Below are 26,211 nucleotides of genomic sequence, written 5' to 3' on the forward strand. Positions count from 1 at the left end.
TAGTGCTTACCGACATCATGGCTAACACTGGAAGTGACTTGTCTCCACTTGGGATTTCACAGGGAGATAGCAATTGGCATGTTCATTTCACAATAAAAAAAAAACTTTGGGTCAGTGAAGTCAAAGCCTAAAAGGTTAAGAGTAATCCATTGTCCATGGTCTCACTGAGCATCAATTTCTTGCAATCACTATATCTTTGTGTCATCAAATCATAGAACCATGGGGTTCGAAAGCACCACAGGAGTCATCTAGTTTAACTCCCTGCCAAGAGGCAGGACTTGTTGTCCATCCAAGACACATGGCTATCCAGTCTCGCCTTGAAAACCTCCAGTGAAGGAGCTTCCATGACTTCCTTAGGCAGTCTGTTCCACAGTCCTACTGTTCTTTGAGTTAAGAAGTTTTTTCCTGAGATTTAATTCAAATCTGCTATGCTGTTGTACTGCCCTCTGTGGCAAGAGAGAACAACTTTTCTCCATCTTTTTTATGGCAGCCTTCAAGTATTTGAAAACCGTTATCATGTCCCTCCTTAATCTCCTCTTTTCCAAACTAAACACACCCAGTTCCATCAGCCTTTGCTCATATGGCTTGCATTCCATCCCTTTGATCATCTACATTGCTCTGGAACCTTTCCACTTTCTCTACATCCTTTCTATATAGTGGTGACCAAAACTGGACACAGTACTCCAGCTGAGGCCTAACCAGCACCAAGTAGAGCAGTACTATCATCGCTGTATAGAAAGGATGCTTTGTTTGCAACAGCATTACATTGTTGATTCATGTTGAGGTTGTGATTCACCGCAACTCCAAGATCCTTCTCTGCAGTGCTGCTGCCAAGCCAGTTATCCCCCATTGTGCATTTGGTTTTTCTTCCCTAAGTGTAGGGCCTTATATTTCTCTTTGTCGAATTTCATTTTGTTGTCTAAAGCCCACTTCTCCAATTTGTCAAGATTCCTTTGAATTTTAACTCTACCTCCAAAGTGTTTGCAATCCCTCCTCTCTCCCTCCCCTCGCTTTGTGTCATCTGCAAATTTGACCAGTATGCTCTCTACTCCTACATCCAGGTCATTAATAAAGAGTTAAACAACACCGAACCCAAAACAGATCCCTACTTGAGGCCTCCATCTAATCTGATATAATTCCATTAATAGTTACTCTGTGTTTGCAGTTGTTTGACCAATTATGTACCCACTTATACCCTCATTTCTCCGGTTTACTTATGAAAATGTCAAGTAGGACTGTGTCAAAAGCCTTGCTGAAGTCCAGGTATATTATGTCCTCCTATCCGCCAAACCAGTTACCTTTTCAAAGAAGGAAATCAAGCTGGTTTGGCATGATTTGTTCTTAGTAAATCCATGCTGGCTGCTAGTGATCACCACTTCATCCTCCAGGTATTTTGAATATTTTACATATTATGTTGTGTCATACTAGCAATGCTTGCTATTCCAACACGAGCATCAAAACTTCCAAGAAGTTTCTGAATAGATTAGATGACTCCAACAGTTAAAGTATTTGGAAAAATCCCATAAGTTTCATCCTATGTGACCTTACTATCTGAGCTCAGTTTGATAAGAGTATAGTAGCATTTGGTCACATCCTGTAGCTTTGCTGAAACCTGCTAGCATGCAGGGAAGAAATCAGCTGGCTAGAGTGGAAGAATGGGTCTTGTGGTTAAGGCACTCAGTAGATTTTGGTTCAATTTTCTGCTTTGCCCCAGACTTCATTCATGACATTGTGTAAATTACTTAAATTTCTCAGTACCTCACCATAATCTGAACATAATAATACATCCTTTGACTATTTAGGGTGTAATCTCTTTGGGGCAGAGACTTACTACGTGACTGTAGAGAGCTTAGCACAATGAGATTTCTAGGCCCTGTTATACTCATAAATAATAACCGCATTAAATCACTAGGTCTGTGGTGGGTGGGAATACCTATACACACCAAAAGCAAAACCCCATATTTCCAAGACACCCTCACCAATTTCAAGAAGTTATAGGCCAGATCTTGAATGTTTTGAAAAAATGCAACTATTTTTAATTCAAACCCCAGATATTTTTGCACTGTGAAAACTGAAACTGCCTTCCGTAAAATCACCCTACATTCTCTTGTTCATATGCCCAAGCTTAAAATAATTCTTTCAACTCTAATGGATGGCTAATAAATGACCAAAGAAGAGAAAAGTATGGCACTGACCCCTGTTGACTTGGACTATATCCTTCAGTAAATTTAAAGGGAAAAAACATTGTCGCAGTCAAGTTTATCTACTTTACTCTTTCTTGTTCAGGATTACAGACAATTGGTAACAGTCTACCATGATATCTGATCCTTGTGGACCAATAAAAACCCTTATGACTTCCAAATGAGACTACTACTGTTTAAAAGTCAATTCACAGATTGCTAACAAATTAGCATGCTGAGAATAACTTCTGGGGGTAAATTGTATGGCATTTCAGCACAAGCCTAAGCATTAGAGCACATAGCGGAAATAGTTTGAAATGCTTTAGCAAACTTGCAGCAATGTAATAAATCCCAAGTTATTGAATTAAATGATTAAATTAACCATACTATTTATTAGCAGGCTTCTATCCATTTCCAAACATTCTGGCATCAATTAAACTTTGATTTAAATCATACACCTAGCACTAGCAACTCCCTCTCTCCCCACTCCTCCCTGATGTTTACATGAAGGCTGGCAAAGGTGCTTTAAAGGATAACAGTACCATCGGTATCTATATGTTCTCAGAAGAATTGTCATGTTTGAGCCTCTTCTTCCTGTTTGCCAGAGAAAGAGTCAGAGGAGCTCATCCCACACTTGGACACAGGCACATGTAAGCTGTACATTTTCTGTTGCCGCATTCTGTTTTTAATGCTCTTCAATAGCCTAAGGCTCCATTTGCTCTAAAGTCTTTTTCTCTTTGTCTTGCAGAAACGTATGTTTTAACAGAGATGCCCCAATCAGTGAACACCTACTGTGAGACACAGCATTTTAATGACAGGGGTTACTTACAATACCACTCCTACGGCAAACACAAACAAAAAACCAAAAGAACTAAAAAAGTGGGTATGTGGAGCAAAGATATTAATAACGCAGAAGTATCCTAATTGACAGTCTATTGGCCAAATTAGGTGAAAATTCTATTGTTTATTCAAATGTCTGAAAAGACATAAAATGAAATAGCACACTGAATAAAAATGCAAGAGTAACATAACCTTCACTATGAGCTACATTCACAAAAGTACTTAGGCACCTAAATCCCAGATTTAGATACCTAATTTAGCTACCTAAATCCCAGTATTAGGCTCCAATGCAATTCACATAACTGCTACTGAACACTGTAGGCATCTAAGTTTCTGCCTCTGGGCATGCACAATGCTACTACAAAAGTTTTTTTTTCTCCTGCTGATAATAGCTCATCTTAACTAATTAGCCTCTAACAGTTTGTATGGTAACTTCCAACTTATCTGTATGTGTATGTGTATATATCTATCTATCTATCTTACTATATGTTCCATTCTATGCATCCAGTGAAGTGGGCTGTAGCCCACGGAAACTTATCCTCTAATAAATTTGTTAGTCTCTGAGGTGCCACAAGTCCTCCTGTTCTTTTTGCGGATACAGACTAACACGGCTGCTACTCTGAAATCTTTCTCATTGGCATTTCCCACTGTTTAGGCAGCTCACTGCCTAACATGCTAGCTTTTGTGAAGCCCTGTCTCTCTCTCACCATTCATTCACTCAATCGATCGTAGTGATTTTCTAGGCACCTAAAAGTTAGGCGCTGTGACTCTCAACATCACAACACCTAACCCCTTTTGTGCCTGTATCGTTATTTGGTCTCTTAATCCAAGTTTGATCATTTCTGCATTAAATGATCTTAATTTCATACCTATTTTATACCTCGTCAAGCACCAGCTATCTATTTGGTTCTCGTGAAATGCATCACTATAAGGAAGAACTTTTGCTCACTGTGTCCCAGTTCAGCAATGTTCATCCACTACCACTAGGCTAAACTGTGATGATAATTATTAATAACAACACATAAGAGCACCTAGAGGACAACCAAACTGGGTTCCCATTGTGGTAGGTGCTGTACAATCCTAAATTTGTTCATGGGAAATCTCTCAGTAAAGCGGTCCTCTCAATTAAGTGGCATATATTATAGTAAATGTATAATTCTTTTTAAAAAATCATGATTTAAAATTGCTGGCTAGACAATTCAGTCTTTTCAGACACATTACTCTTTTTCACAACTGTCTCAGTTGAATCCAACCCTTAAATATAGATTTTAATGTTTTGAACATTTACCCAAAAAAGTAACAAAGAAATGCAATTTTCAGACCCAGGAAACTTTATCTGGTGGGATACCAATGTTCTCCCTTTAATTAGGTAAATCACTATTTAGTTTTCTTGTAAATCAATATTTTCTCTGTTTCATATAAAGCTGAGGCAAACAGCAAGGGTCCAGTTATGAGAAATACATCCAACCAGTATTCTACCTTTGGCTGTGAAGTGTTACATTCTTCTGTAAGTCACAGTGAGCAAGTTTATTTATGGTTCATTAACCCCAAACTCAATTTCTCATCCCCTATACCCAATGGGCTTACATCAAGTCATCTGTCATAACCCTTGGATGATTTCCCTAAATCTTATTTTTTATGTAGGCATACACGTATATACTGGTTCCCTGGCATTTGTAAATGGAAATACAGCCTATTATAATGAATCATTTCAAAAGTTAGTTTTGAAGAGAAATAAACTGGGATTATCAAATCTCTTCCCTGAGGATAGCGACATTCTGCTTAAGCGCTTCACAAAGTTCCTTTCTGGATATTTTTTACAGAAACTGCTCCTGCTGTGTTTGCCCTCTGCTTATTGGTTTCACCTGTAAACAGTTCACTGGCACTGCTGACTCCACTAAACATCTTTGTACTTCAATTTGCATTTTATGTGAACTCTGGAGCTATTAGCCACTAATATCAACAGCATTGCACAGTCTAGGAACATTTATTGCTCCCCTGCTTAGTTTAATGTTCCTGCCTTAGTACAATAATATTATTAATAGTCACAGAGTACAATAAAAGAAAATTAAGTGTTTATTTTGTTTAGGCTTTAGCCACTTTACCTGCAGCCTTTTTCCATTGCATTTGCACATAAATGAGCATACGCTACATTTTTTAGATGCAAATCAGGCTTTAACTCCCCTAATCATATTGTTCTTTTTCCAGTCATCTTCCAGGCCACTATATTTGTTATTGCAAATGCATGTATATATTATGGCAAATTAAAAAAATGTGCATGAGATAGCTATTCACCTCTCTAATACACTTAATTTACATATTTTCCTTTTAAGGAGAATTATTTTCCAAAAAGTCAGGCTGTAATATATGCATTCAGTAGACTGCAAAACAGCTTCATGTTACATAGACAACACTACAGCCTGTTTGCATCTTACAGTGTGGGTGTGGTTTTTTCCCTTACATTACGCTTCTGGGTTTTTTCCGCACTTGCTAGATATATTTTCACAATAAACAAATAAGTGCTGATTTAAAGTTCCTTTGCAACAGATTTGAATGATACCTGAAAACAGTTGTCTCTAAATATACCAATACAATCTGAAATGTCCATTTACTAAAGAAACATCAGCCCTCAATGGTTCACGTGCAACTAATGAATAAACCAAATACTGGCTGTCCCCTAGGAAATGGACTAATGTATCTTGCAAGGAACACACGACTGTACTGCGGAACAGCTTTAAGTACATTCTCACCAAAGACCAGCCCCACTGCACAACATAGTCAGTGTATGAACTTGAACATGCTAATTACACATCTGGCGCCCAAACCACCATCTATAATTCCCCTTTTAGGCTCTTGTCATGTATCAGTCTCTCTTTGACATTATGCTGGAGCAAACCAAGACAGTCCCCTTCCACCATACGCTCATGTTGCTTGCAATCCTATTGTTTTCTGGCATATCTTGCTCTTTTCTTTTCTTTGAATTCTTTTACCCAAAATATGTTATGTCACAAGGATTGGGTTTGAGACTAATTTAAATCCTCTCTCCTTCTTCCATGTGAGAAAGTGTGCAAGAGCAGGAGAACTAGGGCCAAGCCTTCACCTCGTGAAATCAGTGGGAGTTCTGCATTGGACTTCAGTGGGACCCAGATTTCAACCTGGACTTTAGCAGTCATCCTGTAAGGTTCCAACAAAGAATTAAGATATAAAGTAACACTTTATTGGGACCACATTAAAATTCAGCATGGCCCCTGACCCATCCATGCGAGACAAACTAGTCAATAATCCTCATGCCAGCCATCCTCATGTGTGTCCATTTTAGCACTATACAACCCATGGGGAGTGATATTTCCCCACAGGATTAATCCAAACACAATAAAGGTTTTGTTGAAATTAAAAAAAAACCAGTGAGGCCTTATGGGATTCTAAAATTGCAGATGCAACTCTATGTACCCAAGTTTTTCAGGACCAACTCTTGGGATACTCAAGTCATGTAGTTTACTTGACCGGCTTGCTCTTCTCTGAGTTCCCTCCAGTGCATCCCTTTTTTTCTCATATCGAAGTTTCCAGACCTGAATACAGTATTCCAGGAGCAGTCTTACTATAGCCATATGAAGCAAGGGCTATCACACCTTATTCTTTGACTTGATGCATCCGGGTTTATAGCCCCAAATTCCCACTTTCAGATGCAGTGTAAATAGCAATGCTTTGGAATCTATACATTTGTTCAGAAATATTCTTGGTTTACTCCAATACAATTTGTATTATATTGACACATCTGCGAACAGGGAAGGAAAGGAGAGACATAGTGATTCATTACTGTGACTAAGAGAATTAGCATTTTCTTATCACAAATTCCAGGTAATCTTGTTTTCTTTTTTGTCAGTGTAATTAATCACCATGTTTAGCATTCAGAGATAACAACACCTTGTATATGTTTTGATTAAATAGACACAAATACATTTTGCAAAATACTTTGAATCCAGTCCCATCAACTGTTGTATTCATATTTGGCCCTTTCTGCTACTGGAATTGACTCAATGAAATTTAAACACTTGCCTGAATGCTTTGGCATTCATCTATCCATAAACTAATGATGGTGCACAAAGCTATATATTACTGCCAAATTATTTCTTTATTTGCAGTTATGTAACTCCACTGAAATCAATGGGATGGTATGGGATGTAAATGAGGGCATAATTCTGCTTATTATAATGAATGGTTGAAGAAGTGAAAATGCTTTCAAATTTGCCCCTTACTTCACTGGTTGTCTAAAAAAAACCCTCTTCACTGGATGGAAGGCAAAAGGATACTGCACTTTGATCTTTAACTGAGTAATAAAATAAAATTTAAGAAACCTGTTATCAGTTAATTGAGATTCTCTTCAATTATATAATGCAACTTACTAACCTGTACAGCTTTTCATTAACAAAGGTTCATCAGTTGTAATTATTTGGCACTCAAATACTTCAGCTAGGCAAGCCAATATAATTGAAGTTGACAATTTTGCTGACAGATTTCTTAAGTTACAAGAGCAGTTGTCAATGTTAGATACTAATTTGGTATCGCACTGATTTCTCAGATACAGTACTATCACATTAATGCCTTAACTGGCTTTACTGGAGAAATTAATTTTCAAATATGTACTCATTCTTTAAGCTTTTGGGCTAGACCAGGAAGTTCACAGTCACATGTGGTATGTTATCATAGTGAATAATACATACATGACTCCAAGGAGAATTAATAATCCTTTTAATCAAGCCTTTTAATAATTAAGATTATAATCTTCAAGGGTACTTTGTCTGACCCCTGAAAACACATTCCTTATTACTCTACCATATGGATTTTGTGTTGTGGATAGGTGGAGACTCAATGATACTAGTTCAATAATTTGTTCAGAAGATCCTTCTCACTGAAGAAATTCCAAAGTATTAAAGTGATAATATGCCTGCTAAAGATTTCAACTTGTAGTGCAGGAAATCCGGCATGATTAATTCATTTATCTACTCTCCACTTTACAAGCACAAATAAAATAAAATAGTATATGTTGTAGAGATATAGCACCTTTTCCCAGAACAGTCACAAAGCATTTCACAAACTCTGGCCAAGATCATGCAAACACTTAAGCATGTGCCTAACTTTATGCACAGGAATAGTCTTATTGGGTTCAACAGGTGTATGCATGTGAGTAAAGTGCTCACACGTCTAAGTGTTTGCAGAACTGAGGAAGGGGAGGGGCTTGGAAACCCATTCAAAACTCCTCATTCATGCAAAACTCCTACTGGATCCGAAGAATCATGCACCTAGCTCAGGTGTGAAGGGAAACAAACATATGACACACTGGTCAACAGTGGTAGGAAAGGGAAATTTTTGCTGAAGATATCACGTTCTGTCCCTACTCTTTCTAAAATTGTCATGGTACCCTTAGGAGTAAATTTTTAGACATTTTAGTGGGTCAGGTGCTAGCATTTTTGTACTGAATTAAATGAGTTGCAGGAGCAAATCTTAGTACATGTGATTAGAACAATTTAGAATATCTAATTACTGTCCAAAAGCTAATTAGAAAAGACAACTAGATTTCCAAATAAATACTGCCTGTCGAATATCCATGTCAAATTGGCAGTCCACATAACAAAAACAAAGTGAAAAAATTAACCGAGTGTATCTGAAAAACAAATACCTTTGAGGAACGCTCAATTTGCTTGCAGACATTCCATAGGCAGAAAAGAGGCAAAATTAATCAGATAGAGCACTGTTGCAAATTATTCTCTCCGTTTTAGTAAATATTAATTCAGAGCCAAATCCTGCTGTCCTTACTCAGTCCCCACCTGCCATCAGTGCGAGTCTGTGTTGGAATAGGAATGGCAGGATTTAATATATATAACAAATATATAATTGTATATAATTTTTTCAACAATTAATTGTTAAAGGATGGTGAAACCCCTACTGAAAGCCTCTGTTGGATTATTTAAGGCCTATTTGGTAGATACATGGAGAAAAAAAGACGCTGTAGAGTCATTTCCCCCCCTCTTAGATTAGGAAGTGATTCATAAAGTTCTCTTTGACCCAGGGCCAAATCCTGCTCTCAGTTATACCTGTACTCCTGCACCGAAGTCAGTAAGGCCTTGATCTTGCAAAGACAATGTAATGGGACTACACACGTTATGTAACATTATGTATATACACAAATATTTTCTGGATCGGGGCCTACAGGAGTGTCGTTCAACTCAAGCAGGATCTCAATATTTGCTGGAATATATATTTCCAAGTATAGGTCAGGGATGATTGGCTCCTTGTAAACCATGATGTCCAAACAGAAATGATAAGATCCACTGTGGTAATTTACCAGAAGTCCAAGGTGCCACAACTGATTTGCATTTTATCATGATTAATTATTTGCATTACAGTAGAGCCAGATGTTCCCATCCAAGATCAGGCCCTATTGTACTGAGCCTTGTACACACAACTACTGAGAACAGTCCCTGTCTTGAAGATCTTATAAGCTAAATAGACAAGACAGACGACGAAGAAGAAAAAAAGTAGTATTATCCCCATTTTACAGGTGGGGAACTGAGGCATGGACTGAAACATTAAAAAGAGCAGACCAAGCCTATGACAGTCAGAAAAAGAATGAAAATCTCTAGTCCTACTCTAGTGCTTAATTTCTTCTTGTCAACTTAACATACATTTTAAATAGGAAATAAACACAAAATATCTATTTGCTTGAAATTTTCCTCATCCTCAATTGGTTCTTAGAAATTACATGATAACTGAATTCACTAGCACTGAAAACAAAATATCAGAGTATTTGAGAGCAAAATAGGGTAAGGTTACTATGTGCTCTGACTTGCACTTTTGATTAGATTTTAATTAGTCTTGCTCAGTTCCCGTTATATTAATTGTCAATATCTATGCTTTGGAATTATACGCTTTACAGCATGATCATAGTCAGACAAAATATTTTTCTAATGACTAAAGGGAGGAGGAAATTGCAGTGAGTCCAAGAATTATATTATCCATCTGATTTGTTATCTTTTAAATTATAAAACACAATGCTTTTTAAAGGCTTTGATTTGAAAATGTGGTAAATGACAGGAGAGTATTTCCCTGGGTTTTGCTGCAATCAGTTCTAAGGTTGTGTTCCTGCAGTTGTAACACCCACTGAAGTCTTAAGAGTTCTCAGAAGTGATCTAATAGTCTCTGAAACATTCAAAAAAGTTTGAAGGGCTATGGAGAATCTAAAAATCTCTATTTGCTAGTTGAAAGCTGAAATTTTAAAATAAGTGCATTTGTATTAATGGTTGGTAGACGTGCGCACTTAGAGACAGATTCTGATAATCTTGAGTGGCAATTTATGCCACAATAAGTCCCATTAAAATCAATATTTCTAGATTCTAAGGGCAAGATTGTGGTTCCCTTTAATCATGTTGGAATGTACATTATTCCTCAACTACTCCTGCTGATTTCAATGAGAACACTTGAGAAGTAGAGTACTACTTTACGTGAGTAAGGGCATCACAATCCAGCCCTGATATATCTGATCGAGGGCAAAGTGCTAACACTCTTGTTAAACAAAGTGATTCGCTGCAGTGCTGATCTACTTATTTTAACTGTGCCTGTTTTTTTCAATTAGCAAGATTTTTTTTAACAATTTACATGTGTTTACATTTGCATGGAAAATGTCATATTTAACACTCAGCTTGTGATCTTAGCTTATCAGCCTCTGGGTAAATAATCCTGAGATGAGCCATCATGATTTAACAAAGGATACTTGGGAGAATAACATGTCAAATCTTCTGGTCTTCTCAAGATAGTTAAGTCCCAAGCAGACTGTAAAGAGCTACAAAAGGATCTCACGTGACTGGGCAAGAAAATGGCAGATGAAATTCAATGTTGATAAATGCAAAGTAATGCATATTGGAAAACATAATCCTAACTATACATATAAAATGACGGGGTCTAAATTAGCTGTTACCACTCAAGAAAGAGACCTTGGAGTCTTTGTGAATTGTTCTCTGAAAACATCCACTCAATGGGCAGCGGCTGTCAAAAAAGCGAACAGAATGTTGGGCATCATTAAGAAAGGGATAGATAAGAAGACCGAACATATCATATTGCCTCTATAGAAATCCATGGTACGCCCACATCTTGAATACCGCATGCAGATGTGGTCGCCCTATCTCAAAAAATATATACTGGAATTGGAAAAGGTTCTGAAAAGGGCAACAAAAAATATTACAAATATGGAACGGCTTCCGTATGAGGAGAGATTAGTAAAAGTGGGACTTTTTAGCTTGGAAAAGAGACAACTAAGGGGGGATCTGATAGAGGTCTATAAAATCATGACTGGTGTAGAGAAAGTGAATAAGGAAGTGTTATTTATTCCTTCTCATAACACAAGAACTAGGAGTCACCAAATGAAATTAATAGGCAACAGATTTAAAACAAACAACCAAAGAAAGTATTTTTTCACACAACGCACGGTCAACCTGTGGAACTCCTTGCCCGAGGATGTTGTGAAGGCCAAGACTATAACAGGATTCAAAAAAGAACTAGATAAGTTCATGGAGTATAGGTCCATCAATGGCTATTAGCCAGGATGGGCAGGGATGGTGTCCCTAACCAGAAGCTGGGAATGGGTGACAGGGCATGGATCACTTGATGATTACCTATTCTGTTCATTCCCTTTTGGGTATCTGGCATTGGCCACTGTCAGAATACAGGATACTAGCCTAGATGGACCTTTGGTCTGACCCAGAATGGCTGTTCTTATGGTCTGTTGTAGCAGAGCTGTTTCTTGGTCTTAGAGAACTTACAGTCTCAAATTCCAGTTGTAGCTTGAATTTTCCAAATTAATTTTTCAAGTTGCACATCAATCTTCCCCCTTCCTGTGGCGTGCTGTATATATTTATAGAGAAAATAATGCATGTGGTAGTACTGTACGGGGCACCTGATTTAAAGTACAGTAGCAGCTGAGCACACATACACTTGTAGAACCAGAACTGGAGACCTTACAGTGTAAAACAGACAGAACACAGGGATGTTAACTAAAGGATCATCCAGAGAAGCTTTACAGAAATACTGAACTTACAGTCCCTTCACTGAGAAAATGGGGCACCAGAAACAAACCCTATTGCTGGGGACCCTTAGGAAACACACCATAGGGAACAATCCTGCAATGGCAGGCCAATGAACTGGATGACCCAAACAGGCCTTTTGGTATCTAACATCTATAATTCTAGGTTTCTTGAATAAGAAATATGCAGTGAATATTTTTCATTTTCATTTCTTGCAACCAGGTTCTGAAATCACTTGTCTGAGATTCTGCGTTTGCCTCGTCACTGTTATATTCAATTAGACCAACCGTCATTTATAAAGACCTAAAAGTGCTCTTTGCCACAATGAATAGAAGTTTTCATGAATTTTAAGGAGAGATATTGCACTAATTCCTTTGAAAGACATTACCTATATTGCATAGTTACAGAGGGCCAGACTCCCATCCTGAATCTCAAGATAAAAGAAGGCGTGGAAAAGACAGAAAGTCCTATCTGAGCGTCACTACATCTGCAGAAACATGGCTTTTTAGAGAGATCCTCTACTCTTAGTGGCAGACCAAACCAATGCTACACATCATATGGAGGCTTGCAGCCATAACTCTGCATTGAACTAGCACGCTCATGAAGAAATTATTTACCCAATATCACTACGCTTGAGTGCAGAAACTTGTCTGTCCTCATAACCTATAAACCACTGTCACTTTCTAGGCCTGTGGCCAAAATCAGTGCTTAGGAGGATATCCAGTGAAATCTCTCTTTTGTGACAACTCAAGGGATCAACAACATTTTTTGTCTAGACATTAAATACAGTTGTAAAAAATAGTACTGGGAACCTTTGGGACAAATGTGTTACTTAAAAAAGGGAGTTGCTTCCTGGATAGCAGACCAGACTGTATGTTTCACTGTATATGCTAGCAGTTTTCAGAGGTTTAATCACTATATTCTTCTGTAAAAACGAAATCATATGATGTGTACTCCAGGAATCACTAATAGATTCATAATTAATTTCATAGGATGTGAGTTATGTAACAGTGCACAAGAAAAGAACATCATTAGGAGATGGTTTGTGTTTATTCAATACGTTTATGAAATCTCAAGCTTGACTGGAAAGCCTTTTCTCTGGGATATAAAAACCCATTTAGAAAACAAAACCTTGTCCTCTCATGGCTTTGCTTATCAATGCCATTGAGAAATCTGTACACTACAGAGGCCAAGTCCTGAAATCCATGAGAGATTTCCTGAGGAAAGACTGAGTGAGAATGCAGTAAGAACCTCAGAATTTGTCTCCATATTTTGAAGCAAACAAACAAATCAGAGAAAATTGCCAAGGGGACGTTAACTCGTCTGCAAACTAGGAACATCTTTCTAATCAAAAGGATTTATTTCAGAGGCTCATGGAATGTTAGGGCAGTAACTTGCTTTATCCACCCACATTTTGTGTTGGAAATTAAAATGGTACATTTATTGCATTTAGCTTACACCATGGTGGCAAGAGTAGGGGACAGAGGCGGCAAAAACAAAACATTTTAAAAAATTATGTGTATCCGATATAGAAAAGTTTTCCATAAAGAGGGTTAAACTTAAACCAATAGTAAAACAGTCATGTTCAGGAGTACTCACAGGCACTTCAATGAAGAGTTTAGACCAAGTTTACCTCCCTAATATTCACAGCACAGATTGCCTCTGAAATGCTGAGACTTAGAATGGGACCCTTCAGCTCTGCAGATTGCTCCATTTCCCCTAACAAGGAAAACCTAGAAACATTGGCAGCAAATCAGGGGTGGCTGATTGACCTGTTGACCACCTGGCTGGTGGAGGGGAGTTTTGTCTTGTTGGAGTCAATAGGAGTTGTACTCTGCACTGTGCAGAATGTAAACAAATGTAGATGGTGTCATAAATATAAAGGGAAGGGTAAACCCCTTTGAAATCCCTCCTGGCCAGGGGAAAGCTCCTCTCACCTGTAAAGGGTTAAGAAGCTAAAGGTAACCTCGCTGGCACCTGACCAAAATGACCAATGAGGAGACAAGATACTTTCAAAAGCTGGGAGGAGGGAGAGAAACAAAGGGTCTGTGTCTGTCTGTATGCTGGGTCTTTGCCGGGGATAGACCAGGAATGGAATCTTAGAACTTTTAGTAAGTAATCTAGCTAGGTATGTGTTAGATTATGATTTCTTTAAATGGCTGAGAAAAGAATTGTGCTGAATAGAATAACTATTTCTGTCTGTGTATCTTTTTTGTAACTTAAGGTTTTGCCTAGAGGGGTTCTCTATGTTTTTGAATCTAATTACCCTGTAATATATCTATCATCCTGATTTTACAGGGGGGATTTCTTTATTTCTATTTACTTCTATTTTTTATTAAAAGTCTTCTTGTAAAAAACTGAATGCTTTTTCATTGTTCTCAGATCCAAGGGTTCGGGTCTGTGGTCACCTATGCAAATTGGCGAGGCTTTTTATCCAACATTTCCCAGGAAAGGGGGGGTGCAAGTGTTGGGAGGATTGTTCATTGTTCTTAAGATCCAAGGGTCTGGGTCTGTAGTCACCTTGGCAAATTGGTGAGGCTTTTTACCAAACCTTATCCAGGAAGTGGGGTGCAAGGTTTTGGGAAGTATTGTGGGGGGAAGGACGCGTCCAAACAGCTCTTCCCCAGTAACCAGTATTAGTTTGGTGGTGGTAGCGGCCAGTCCAAGGACAACAGGTGGAATATTTTGTACCTTGGGGAAGTTTTGACCTAAGCTGGTAAAGATAAGCTTAGGAGGTTTTTCATGCAGGTCCCCACATCTGTACCCTAGAGTTCAGAGTGGGGGAGGAACCTTGACAGATGGTGAGTAAAATTTTCAAAAGGGTCTGAATGTCTTAGGATCTGAGGTCCCATGGGAAATGAGCGAACCTAGGATATGTCATCATAGGGTAAGATACAGTGTGTCCACTCATTTCATTCCCAGCAAGCAAATCACCCACTCCTGGAGTCCAGTCTTTCTTAACCACTTGGAAGACATGACACCAACTGCGGGGTGGAGGGTACCTAAGGGCTAGATTTACCCAAGTACAAAATGTCCATGTGTAACACTGACAGACACCAGTCATTGGTGGGCAGGATTGAAGTTGGGGCCTCTGGAGCTTAGTGTATGAGCCTTTACTGCATGAACCAAAAACCATCTGGCCCTTAGCTAAGGCTGTAGAGCAGACTCATTAATTTCCCTAAGTGGTCTTGGTACCACTAGATGGGACAGAACACCACACCCAGAAGGTGTGTGGGTTACACATGCCAGGACTTCTGCATCACTTAAGCTTCGAAGATGAACAGCCTGATATAAGAAAAGGAGTACTTGTGGCACCTTAGAGACTAACCAATTTATTTGAGCATGAGCTTTTGTGAGCTACAGCTCACTTCATCAGATGCATCCGATGAAGTGAGCTGTAGCTCACGAAAGCTCATACTCAAATAAATTGGTTAGTCTCTAAGGTGCCACAAGTACTCCTTTTCTTTTTGCGAATACAGACTAACACGGCTGTTACTCTGAAACCAGCCTGATATAAGTTATAGTCATGTAGGGAGTCATTACAAACTGAGATAGCAAACTTCAATTATTGTATCAATATCCTCCCAAGCCTTCTCATGGCCTGTAAGTGTTTGACCCAGTTTTAGACACTCAGGCAGCTGGCAGTACAGCTGTCACCTGTGCAGCCTGAGGAATGTAGTCTAAACACTTGTGCCTCTTCAGTGCCTTTTGACACCCTTTACTTTCCATGCAATGGTTACTGGATCCTTACTAGATTAAAGATCATTAGAGAACCATAGAGAACCCCAAGTGGTACCTTATGCTCTGTGTATTATAAAGAATGCATAACAAATATAACATGTGGATTTAGGCTTGATCCAAAGCTCACAGTCAATGGGAGGCTTTTCACTGACTTTAATGGACTTAGGACCTGGTCCTTAGCACTTTAGACATGACTGTAACTGAAGCACAAAGAGTACAATAAGATAGTATCATTTTAATTGATATAATGATAAAAATAAAAGTGATATTAAAGCAATGCTAAGGGAGCAGATAAATACATGCTACCTATGCTCCCTTGCTGGACCATGGTGGGGAGGACATATTGAAGCAGCGATATGTACAATGGTCCTCTATCTTATGATGCTGTATTTGTCCCCTCCACAAATGTTTGGGAAAAAGATATGTAATCCAGACAGAGAAGAGCAGGGGAGAGCAGCTCTAAGCGGCTCTGAACTCCATGTGGACTGAATGTCACCTGAGAAAACAGGGTTAGTTAATGCTGAAGCAGCACTCAGACTCCTCTCAGCTGCCATCTCAGACTCTCAGCCTGAAGCTCTGCAACTGAAAGGCAGCACAGCTAGATAAGCATGCTGTCAGAGTTTGGATGGGGGGAGGTCAGTGGTATAGTGGTAGAAATAGAAATGGGTGAACTAAACTAAACTCAACTCCATATTTCCTAAATGAGAAGTGGATAAACTCCATTTACCTGTGTTCTTTATCAACTGCACTATCCGGTCTGGGCAAGAAGTAACACAGAAGGAGTTCCCTCTGTGTTCATGACCAAGGATCTGTGAGACTGGAGCCAGAATTTCACACAGAGCCCTGACATTCCCTAGGTTTGCTTTACTCTACTGTCACCATATTCCCAACAGTCCCTTGCCCAGGGAGAAGTACGGAACCCACTGGCCACACATCAAAACCCACATGGGCTTGGTATCAGTGTGTTGCCCTCTGCACATTCTTATCCTGAAAGACAACATAGAGGACATAAAAACCAAGAAAATTCTCAATTAAAGCTGCTATAATCTCTTTGAAATCTCCTTTTATTTATACATTTTAGACCAGGGGTTCTCAAACTGTGGGTTGTGACCTCTCAGGGGGGTCACAAGGTTATTACATGGGGGTCTTGAGCTGTCAGCCTCTACCCCCAAGCCCCGCTTTGCCTCCAGCATTTATAATAGTGTTAAATACATAAAAAGTGTTTTTAATTTATAAGGGGGCATGGGGCTGACACTCATAGGTTTGCTGTGTGAAAGGGGTCACCAATACAAAAGTTTGAGAAACATTATTTTAGACCATGCTGCATAGAGGATGCTGGACAATTTTCAGTAATACTAGGGAGAATCTGTATGGTAATTTCCCAGTATGCAAGATATGACTATATCTTTAAAGATACCTGTAGTTGTATATGTTTATATGTATCTAACCAGATAGGTAGGTTTGCACGATGTGCCATCCCTTAGGGTATGTCTACACTACGGAATAAGGTCGAATTTATAGAAGTCGGTTTTTTAGAAATCGGTTTTATAAATTCGAGTGTGTGTGTCCCCACAGAAAATGCTCTAAGTGCATTAAGTGCATTAACTCGGCGGAGCGCTTCCACAGTACCGAGGCAAGCGTCGACTTCCGGAGCGTTGCACTGTGGGTAGCTATCCCACAGTTCCCGCAGTCTCCGCTGCCCATTGGAATTCTGGGTTGAGATCCCAATGCCTGATGGGGCTAAAACATTGTCGCGGGTGGTTCTGGGTACATATCGTCAGCCTCCCGTTCCCTCCCTCCCCCCGTGAAAGCAAGGGCAGACAATCATTTCGCGCCTTTTTTCCTGAGTTACCTGTGCAGACGCCATACCACAGCAAGCATGGAGCCCGCTCAGGTAACCGTCACCCTATGTCTCCTGGGTGCTGGCAGACGCGGTACGGCTTTGCTGCACAGTAGCAGTAACCCCTTGCCTTCTGGCAGCAGATGGTGCAATACGACTGGTAGTCGTCCTCATCGTGTCCGAGGTGCTCCTGGCCGCGTCGGCTGGGAGCGCCTGGGCAGACATGGGCGCAGGGACTACATTTGGAGTGACTTGACCAGGTCATTCTCTTTAGTCCTGCAGTCAGTCCTATTGAACCGTCTTATGGTGAGCAGGCAGGCGATACGGACTGCTAGCAGTCGTACTGTACCATCTTCTGCCAGGCAGGCAAGAGATGAGGATTGCTAGCAGTCGTATTGCACCATCTTCTGCCAGGCAGGCAAGAGATGGGGATGGCTAGCAGGCGTACTGTACCATCTTCTGCCGAGCAGCCATGAGATGTGGATGGCATGCAGTCCTTCTGCACCGTCTGCTGCCAGCCAAAGATGTAAAAGATAGATGGAGTGGGTCAAAACAAGAAATAGACCAGATTTGTTTTGTACTCATTTGCCTCCTCCCCTGTCTAGGGGACTCATTCCTCTAGGTCACACTGCAGTCACTCACAGAGAAGGTGCAGCGAGGTAAATCTAGCCATGTATCAATCAGAGGCCAGGCTAACCTCCTTGTTCCAATAACAACGATAACTTAGGTGCACCATTTCTTATTGGAACCCTCCGTGCAGTCCTGCCTGAAATACTCCTTGATGTACAGGCACCCCCTTTGTTGATTTTAGCTCCCTGAAGCCAACCCTGTAAGCCGTGTCGTCAGTCGCCCCTCCCTCCGTCAGAGCAACGGCAGACAATCGTTCCGCGCCTTTTTTCTGTGCGGACGCCATACCACGGCAAGCATGGAGCCCGCTCAGCTCACTTTGGCAATTAGGAGCACATTAACCACCACACGCATTATTCAGCAGTATATGCAGCACCAGAACATGGCAACGCGATACCGGGCGAGGAGGCGACGTCAGCGCGGTCCCGTGAGTGATCAGGACATGGACACAGATTTCTCTGAAAGCATGGGCCCTGACAATGCATGCATCATGGTGCTAATGGGGCAGGTTCATGCTGTGGAACGCCGATTCTGGGCTCGGGAAACAAGCACAGACTGGTGGGACCGCATAGTGTTGCAGGTCTGGGACGATTCCCAGTGGCTACGAAACTTTCGCATGCGTAAGGGCACTTTCATGGAACTTTGTGACTTGCTTTCCCCTGTCCTGAAGCGCATGAATACCAAGATGAGAGCAGCCCTCACAGTTGAGAAGCGAGTGGCGATAGCCCTGTGGAAGCTTGCAACGCCAGACAGCTACCGGTCAGTTGGGAATCAATTTGGAGTGGGCAAATCTACTGTGGGGGCTGCTGTGATGCAAGTAGCCCACGCAATCAAAGATCTGCTGATATCAAGGGTAGTGACCCTGGGAAATGTGCAGGTCATAGTGGATGGCTTTGCTGCAATGGGATTCCCTAACTGTGGTGGGGCTATAGATGGAACCCATATCCCTATCTTGGCACCGGAGCACCAAGCCGGGGAGTACATAAACCGCAAGGGGTACTTTTCGATAGTGCTGCAAGCTCTGGTGGATCACAAGGGACGTTTCACCAACATCAACGTGGGATGGCCGGGAAAGGTGCATGATGCTCGCATCTTCAGGAACTCTGGTCTGTTTCAAAAGCTGCAGGAAGGGACTTTATTCCCAGACCAGAAAATAACTGTTGGGGATGTTGAAATGCCTATATGTATCCTTGGGGACCCAGCCTACCCCTTAATGCCATGGCTCATGAAGCCGTACACAGGCAGCCTGGACAGTGGTCAGGAGCTGTTCAACTACAGGCTGAGCAAGTGCAGAATGGTGGTAGAATGTGCATTTGGACGTTTAAAGGCGCGCTGGCGCAGTTTATTGACTCGCTTAGACCTCAGCGAAACCAATATTCCCACTGTTATTACTGCTTGCTGTGTGCTCCACAATATCTGTGAGAGTAAGGGGGAGACGTTTATGGCGGGGTGGGAGGTTGAGGCAAATCGCCTGGCTGCTGGTTACGCGCAGCCAGACACCAGGGCGGTTAGAAGAGCACAGGAGGGCGCGGTACGCATCAGAGAAGCTTTGAAAAACAGTTTCATGACTGGCCAGGCTACAGTGTGAAAGTTCTGTTTGTTTCTCCTTGATGAACCCCCCCGCCCCTTGGTTCACTCTACTTCCCTGTAAGCTAACCACCCTCCCCTCCTCCCTTTAATCATTGCTTGCAGAGCCAATAAAGTCATTGCTGCTTCACAGTCATGCATTCGTTATTCATTCATCACACAAATAGGGGGATGACTACCAAGGTATCCCAGGAGGGGTGGTGGAGGAGGGAAGGAAAATGCCACACAGCACTTTAAGCACAGCACTTTAAAAGTTTACAACTTTAAAATTTATTGAATGACAGCCTTCTTTTTTTTGGGCAATCCTCTGTGGGGGAATGGCTGGTTGGCCGGAGGCCTCCCCACCGTGTTCTTGGGCGTCTGGGTGTGGAGGCTATGGAACTTGGGGAGGAGGGCGGTTGGTTACAGAGGGGCTGCAGTGGCAGTCTGTGCTCCAGCTGCCTTTGCTGCAGCTCAACCATACACTGGAGCATACTGGTTTGGTCCTGCAGCAGCCTCAGCATTGAATCCTGCCTCCTCTCATCACGCTGCCGCCACCTTTGAGCTTCAGCCCTGTCTTCAGCCCGCCACTTACTCTCTTCAGCCCGCCACTTACTCTCTTCAGCCCTCCACCTCTCCTCCCGGTCATTTTGTGCTTTCCTGCACTCTGACATTATTTGCCTCCACGCATTCGTCTGTGCTCTGTCAGTGTGGGAGGACAGCATGAGCTCGGAGAACATTTCATCGCGAGTGCGTTTTTTTTTCTTTCTAAGCTTCACTAGCCTCTGGGAAGGAGAAGATCCTGTGATCATTGAAACACATGCAGCTGGTGGAGAAAAAAAAAGGGACAGCGGTATTTAAAAAGACACATTTTATAAAACAGTGGCTACACTCTTTCAGGGTAAACCTTGAAAGTTAACATTACATACATAGCACATGTGCTTTCGTTACAAGGTCGCATTTTGCCTCCTCCCACCGCGTGAACGGATTTTGGTTGAATGCCAGCAAACATACACTGCAATGCTTTGTTCTACAGTGATTCCCCAGTACGTGTTGCTGGCCTGGAGTGGTAAAGTGTCCTACCATGAAGGACGAAATAAGGCTGCCCTCCCCAGAAACCTTTTGCAAAGGCAGAACCGCAAATGCCAGGGCAAAGTAATCCTTTCACATGCTTGCTTTTAAACCATGTATAGCATTTTAAAAGGTACACTCACCAGAGGTCCCTTCTCCGCCTGCTGAGTCCAGGAGGCAGCCTTGGGTGGGTTCGGGGGGTACTGGCTCCAGGTCTAGGGTGAGAAACAGTTCCTGGCTGTCGGGAAAACCGGTTTCTCCGCTTGCTTGCTGTGAGCTATCTACAACCTCCTCATCATCATCTTCTTCGTCCCCAAAACCTACTTCTGTATTGCCTCCATCTCCATTGAAGGAGTCAAACAACACGGCTGGGGTAGTGGTGGCTGAACCCCCTAAAATGGCATGCAGCTCATCATAGAAGCGGCATGTTTGGGGCTCTGACCCAGAGCGGCCGTTCGCCTCTCTGGTTTTCTGGTAGGCTTGCCTCAGCTCCTTCAGTTTCACGCGGCACTGCTTCGGGTCCCTGTTATGGCCTCTGTCCTTCATGCCCTGGGAGATTTTCAGAAAGGTTTTGGCATTTCGAAAACTGGAACGGAGTTCTGATAGCACGGATTCCTCTCCCCAAACAGCGATCAGATCCCGTACCTCCCGTTCAGTCCATGCTGGAGCTCTTTTGCGATTCTGGGACTCCATCATGGTCACCTCTGCTGATGAGCTCTGCATGGTCACCTGCAGCTTGCCACGCTGGCCAAACAGGAAATGAGATTCAAAAGTTCGCGGTTCTTTTCCTGTCTACCTGGCCAGTGCATCTGAGTTGAGAGCGCTGTCCAGAGCGGTCAGAATGGAGCACTCTGGGATAGCTCCCGGAGGCCAATACCATCGAATTGTGTCCACAGTACCCCAAATTCGAGCCGGCAACGTCGATTTAAGCGCTAATCCACTTGTCAGGGGTGGAGTAAGGAAATCGATTTTAAGAGCCCTTTAAGTCGAAATAAAGGGCTTCATTGTGTGGACGGGTGCAGGTTTAAATCGATTTAACGCTGCTAAATTCGATCTAAAGTCCTAGTGTAGACCAGGGCTTAGATTGTTCAACACTGCCCCGTGTTACAGAACGGTCTGTTAGGTAGACTATGTGAGCAGCAATCTCTTGTCACACAGACCCAAGGTAAGGATTTGGTGGCAGAATTTCCTTGCTTTTGTGCATTAAAGTAAAACCTTTTAATACACATTTTTGTACATAAATGTCACATTCAAGCTGCTGAACGAAAATACATACATCTCCTTCTGGCTTCTGGTTTGTCAATGCCTTTTGCTTTGTCAACAGTGTGCACCCTGACTGGTGAGTGAAGGATAATCTAAACTATGATTTTAAATTTCTAAGCCTTCAGCTTTCCTAATTGATACAGTCACTTCAATCACGTCTCATTTAAGAATGCAAGAATGTAAATGTCTATGTTCTGCCAGAGGGGGAAAAAATACAGTGTTTACAAAATGTTATAGCGATTAGTTTCACAGACATACTATACCTAACTCGCAGCCAAATTCTGCCCTCAGATAGTGGTGTGTCATCTATAATTATGTGGGTGTAACTGAAGGGATAATTTAGTCCTTTAGTATTAAAAAGGGTGTGTGAATGCGTGTGTTTGTTTTTAAATGTTACAATAAGTGTTGTCAACAAAGTTGGTTGAAAAACGGAATGATTTTTTTATGAAAATTTTGTTCCTTTTTTTCCCCCTCAAACATTTTTTTACACAATTTTTTTTTTGTCAACCAGCTCTAGCTGCCAAAAACAAATGAAATAAAGTAGTCAGCAAGGAGATTTGGGCCTATTTTTAGCTAATTTCAGATCACAGATCATTTATCACTTCAAAAATGCTAAAAGAAACCTAGAATAAACCTAATAATAAAACATAGCAATCATTTTGCAAAGCAAATTTTCATTCCAAAATGATTTTTAAATTCTGGTGGAGTAAGTAGCATTATTCCCATTTTACTCAAAGGAAAAATGAGACAGCAAACCCAAAGCGACAAAGGACTCAATGTCAGACTGGGGTTAGGCCTGGTTCCCATTTCTGTGCTCATAAGAACACAGGGCTATAATCTATATTTGTATAAATCTCCCAATTCAGAATGCAATCACATGATTCATATCCATATTTTCTCATCGCACAACAGTTTCATTCCAGTTAAAAACTCTTTTCCATCCCATCTCACATCAGTGACACAAGTTAAAATCTTACAACCGATGCAGGTGTTGACTGTACTGCTGGGAGGAAAATAGCCCTTATGCCCTGTCATACATATAAAGGGAGGAGTAAGCACCTTTAAATCCCTCCTGGCCAGAGGAAAAACCCTTTCACCTGTAAAGGGTTAAGAAGCTAAGACAACCTCGCTGGCACCTGACCCAAAATGACCAATGAGGAGACAAGATACTTTCAAAGCTGGACGGGGTGGGCGGGGGCGGGGGGAACAAAGGGTTCTCTCTGTCTGTGTGTTGCTTTTGCCAGGACCAGAGCAGGAATGCAGGTCAGAACTCCTGTAAAGAGTTAGTAAGCAATCTAGTTAGATATGCGTTAGATTCTGTTTTGTTTAAATGGCTGATAAAATAAGTTGTGCTGAATGGAATGTATATTCCTGTTTTTGTGTCTTTTTGTAACTTAAGGTTTAGCCTAGAGGGATTCTCTATGTAGGGCTTGGGGGGATTTTGGGGGAAAAAAACGTTTCCAAGTGGGCTCTTTCCCTGTTATATTTGTTAGACGCTTGGTGGTAGCAGCAATAAGGTCCAGGGACAAAAGGTAAAATAGTTTGTACCTTGGGGAACTTTTAACCTAGGCTGGTAAAAATACGCTTAGGGGTTTTTTCATGCAGTTCCCCACATCTGTACCCTAGAGTTCAGAGAGGGGAAGGAACCTTGACATGCCCCATGAAAATTTTCAAGATTTCAACAACTTTTCCCATTATGCATTAGGACTAAACCAAGACTTTTCAAAATGTTTCATACAAATCAGACAGAACACACATCACTCCAGAATAGGCAATAGCCCAATGGTTTGGGAACTCACCTGGGATATGGGAGACCTGGGTTTAAATCCTTATTTTGCCTTACTCAGAGCAAAGACTTGAACCTGGGTCCCCCACAACTTAGGAAAGCACCATAAATGCTGGGCTTTTGAATACTCTGGGGTGATGTGTGTTCTCTCTTTCTCCCTCTCGTTTTGACAAGAAATTCCATCCTTAAACATGAGAAACTTTCCTGATAAACCTCCCTGCAAAAAGTTTAGGTTTTGACAAATTGGCATGTTTCTACAAAAAAACATTTCAGCAAAAAATTCCCAACCTAGTTCTAATTGCCAGCTATTGTTTCTGTTGGAATTTATGCTCTTGGCTACTTTAAAGGATGATATACTGGTCCCTACTACTAAATTCTTTGACAGGACTGTATATTGGAAAAGCAAATAAAAAAAATCAATAGAGTAAGGGAGATCCAGGCCTAGACACACATCAAATAGCAAAAGCAAAGTTTATAACATGGCTCTAGCAAATGCTACAGGATCAGCATAGTCGTGATCAAGTGGTGAACAGAAAGACACACATTCCTAAAGATTTCATTAGGTCAGTCCTACACTAAGAGCATGAGAGAAGCAAGACAAGTCACATTAAGTTACCTCATTTAGCATAATCCAACACTATTAATGCAAGCAGACATGACAAGTCACAACCTGATGTGTCGGCACAGAGAAAATAGGAAGAGACATATCTTTCTGCAAAACCAGTCTAACACAGCATCATTTTCTGAGAAGGTCCCCTTACTCAGAAAATATTTCACTAGCTGGCTGCTATTTATACTTTCTTAGATAATTCTTGGTGTTAAATTAGTTTATAAAATGGAGCCGTTTCCTCGAGCCAAAGGGTCAGAAGAATTCGAAATCTAGCCTGTTTCTATTTAAAGCAGAGGCACTCGCTCATCTGCTGTTCTCAGAACGTCAGTGACAGAAGAAAAGCACAAGGCAATTGGCCGCTGGATGCACTGAGCATTAGAAGATGGCAAATCACCTGTGACATTGCCATGTCCCTAACCTTGCTGTACCTCTCCACGTGCTTCTCCCAGTGGAGCTGAGGAGAGGTTACCCTGGTATTAAATTACCTGCCTGCTAGTCAGGTCTGCCCAGAAGATAGATGTGAGATAACATAATACTACTTTGTCCTTAGAAAGCCCTGATTATCTCACTCAAGATTGCAAAGCATTTTAGGAAAATGGTGAAACTGAGGATATGTCTGTGCTGCAGCTGAGTGTGTGCTTCTCAGCACGGGTAGACCAACACACACAAGCTCTGCTTGAGCCAGGACACTAATAATAGCAGTATAGCTGGGGTAGCATGGCCAGCCACTTGGGCTAGCTGCCCAATTACATTCCTGGGGGTCCGGGTGGATTTGTACTCAAGTGGCTATGCCAAGGTGCTGTCCATGCTATGCTACCCACCCCCTCCCTCCCCCCCTGCTATTTTTAGCATGCTAGCTGAAACAGAGCTAGCACATGTCTGTCTACCCTCATCAGTAAGTGTCCTTCCAGCTGCAGTGTAGACATACCCTAAGAAACAGAGATGAAGCTGCTTGTCCAGGGTTTTGTTTTAGCCTTGCATACTGATGAGGACCATTCTGGAGCATTTGAAATTCTGGGTACTGAACAGTCCCATCTCTAATGTAAAGATGTAAATCAAGTTCATAGTGGCATCTCCCTCTCTAACTGCTGGAGGAAAGCATGTATCCTACTAACCCTACTGCACCTGCTCTAGTGATTACTTTTAGCCCTGCTTTATAAAGGATCATTCAACGGCGTAATGGCAGAATAAGAAAATAAGATACTACTACTGGCATCAAATTTACAAGAGGTAAGAAGCAGAAGTCACAGAGAACAATTAATAGATTCCAAAGCTGAAAGGGATCACTGTGATCACTTAGTTTGACCTCCTGAATAACACAGGCCGTAGAACTTCCTGAAATAATTTCTGTTTGAATTAGATGTCTTTTAGAACATCCAATATTAATTTAAAATTTGCCAAGGATGGAGAATCCACCACAAGCCATGTTACACTGTTCCAGTGGTTAATTACTCTCACACTTAAAATGCCACAGTTTCATTTTCTTTCATTAGGCAAGTGTGTATGCAGAAGCACATACACTATACATTCCAAAACCTGATCAGTCCTAATGACTGTTCATACTTATCTCTTGCTCCCATAAATAAATTAAGCTCAGCCCCCTGCCACATTGG

At 41.3% G+C, this 26,211-nt stretch overlaps 1 protein-coding gene across 6 annotated transcripts in view; it reads right to left on the bottom strand.

The window, feature by feature from the left end:
* NCKAP5 (NCK associated protein 5) overlaps window positions 1-26,211 on the bottom strand; it is a 623,862-nt gene that overhangs the window by 502,188 nt on the left and 95,463 nt on the right. The gene's annotated exons all lie outside the window — the stretch shown is intronic.

This window comes from Caretta caretta, chromosome 11 (genome assembly GCF_965140235.1).
Source record: "Caretta caretta isolate rCarCar2 chromosome 11, rCarCar1.hap1, whole genome shotgun sequence".
Lineage (NCBI taxonomy): Eukaryota > Metazoa > Chordata > Testudines > Cheloniidae > Caretta > Caretta caretta.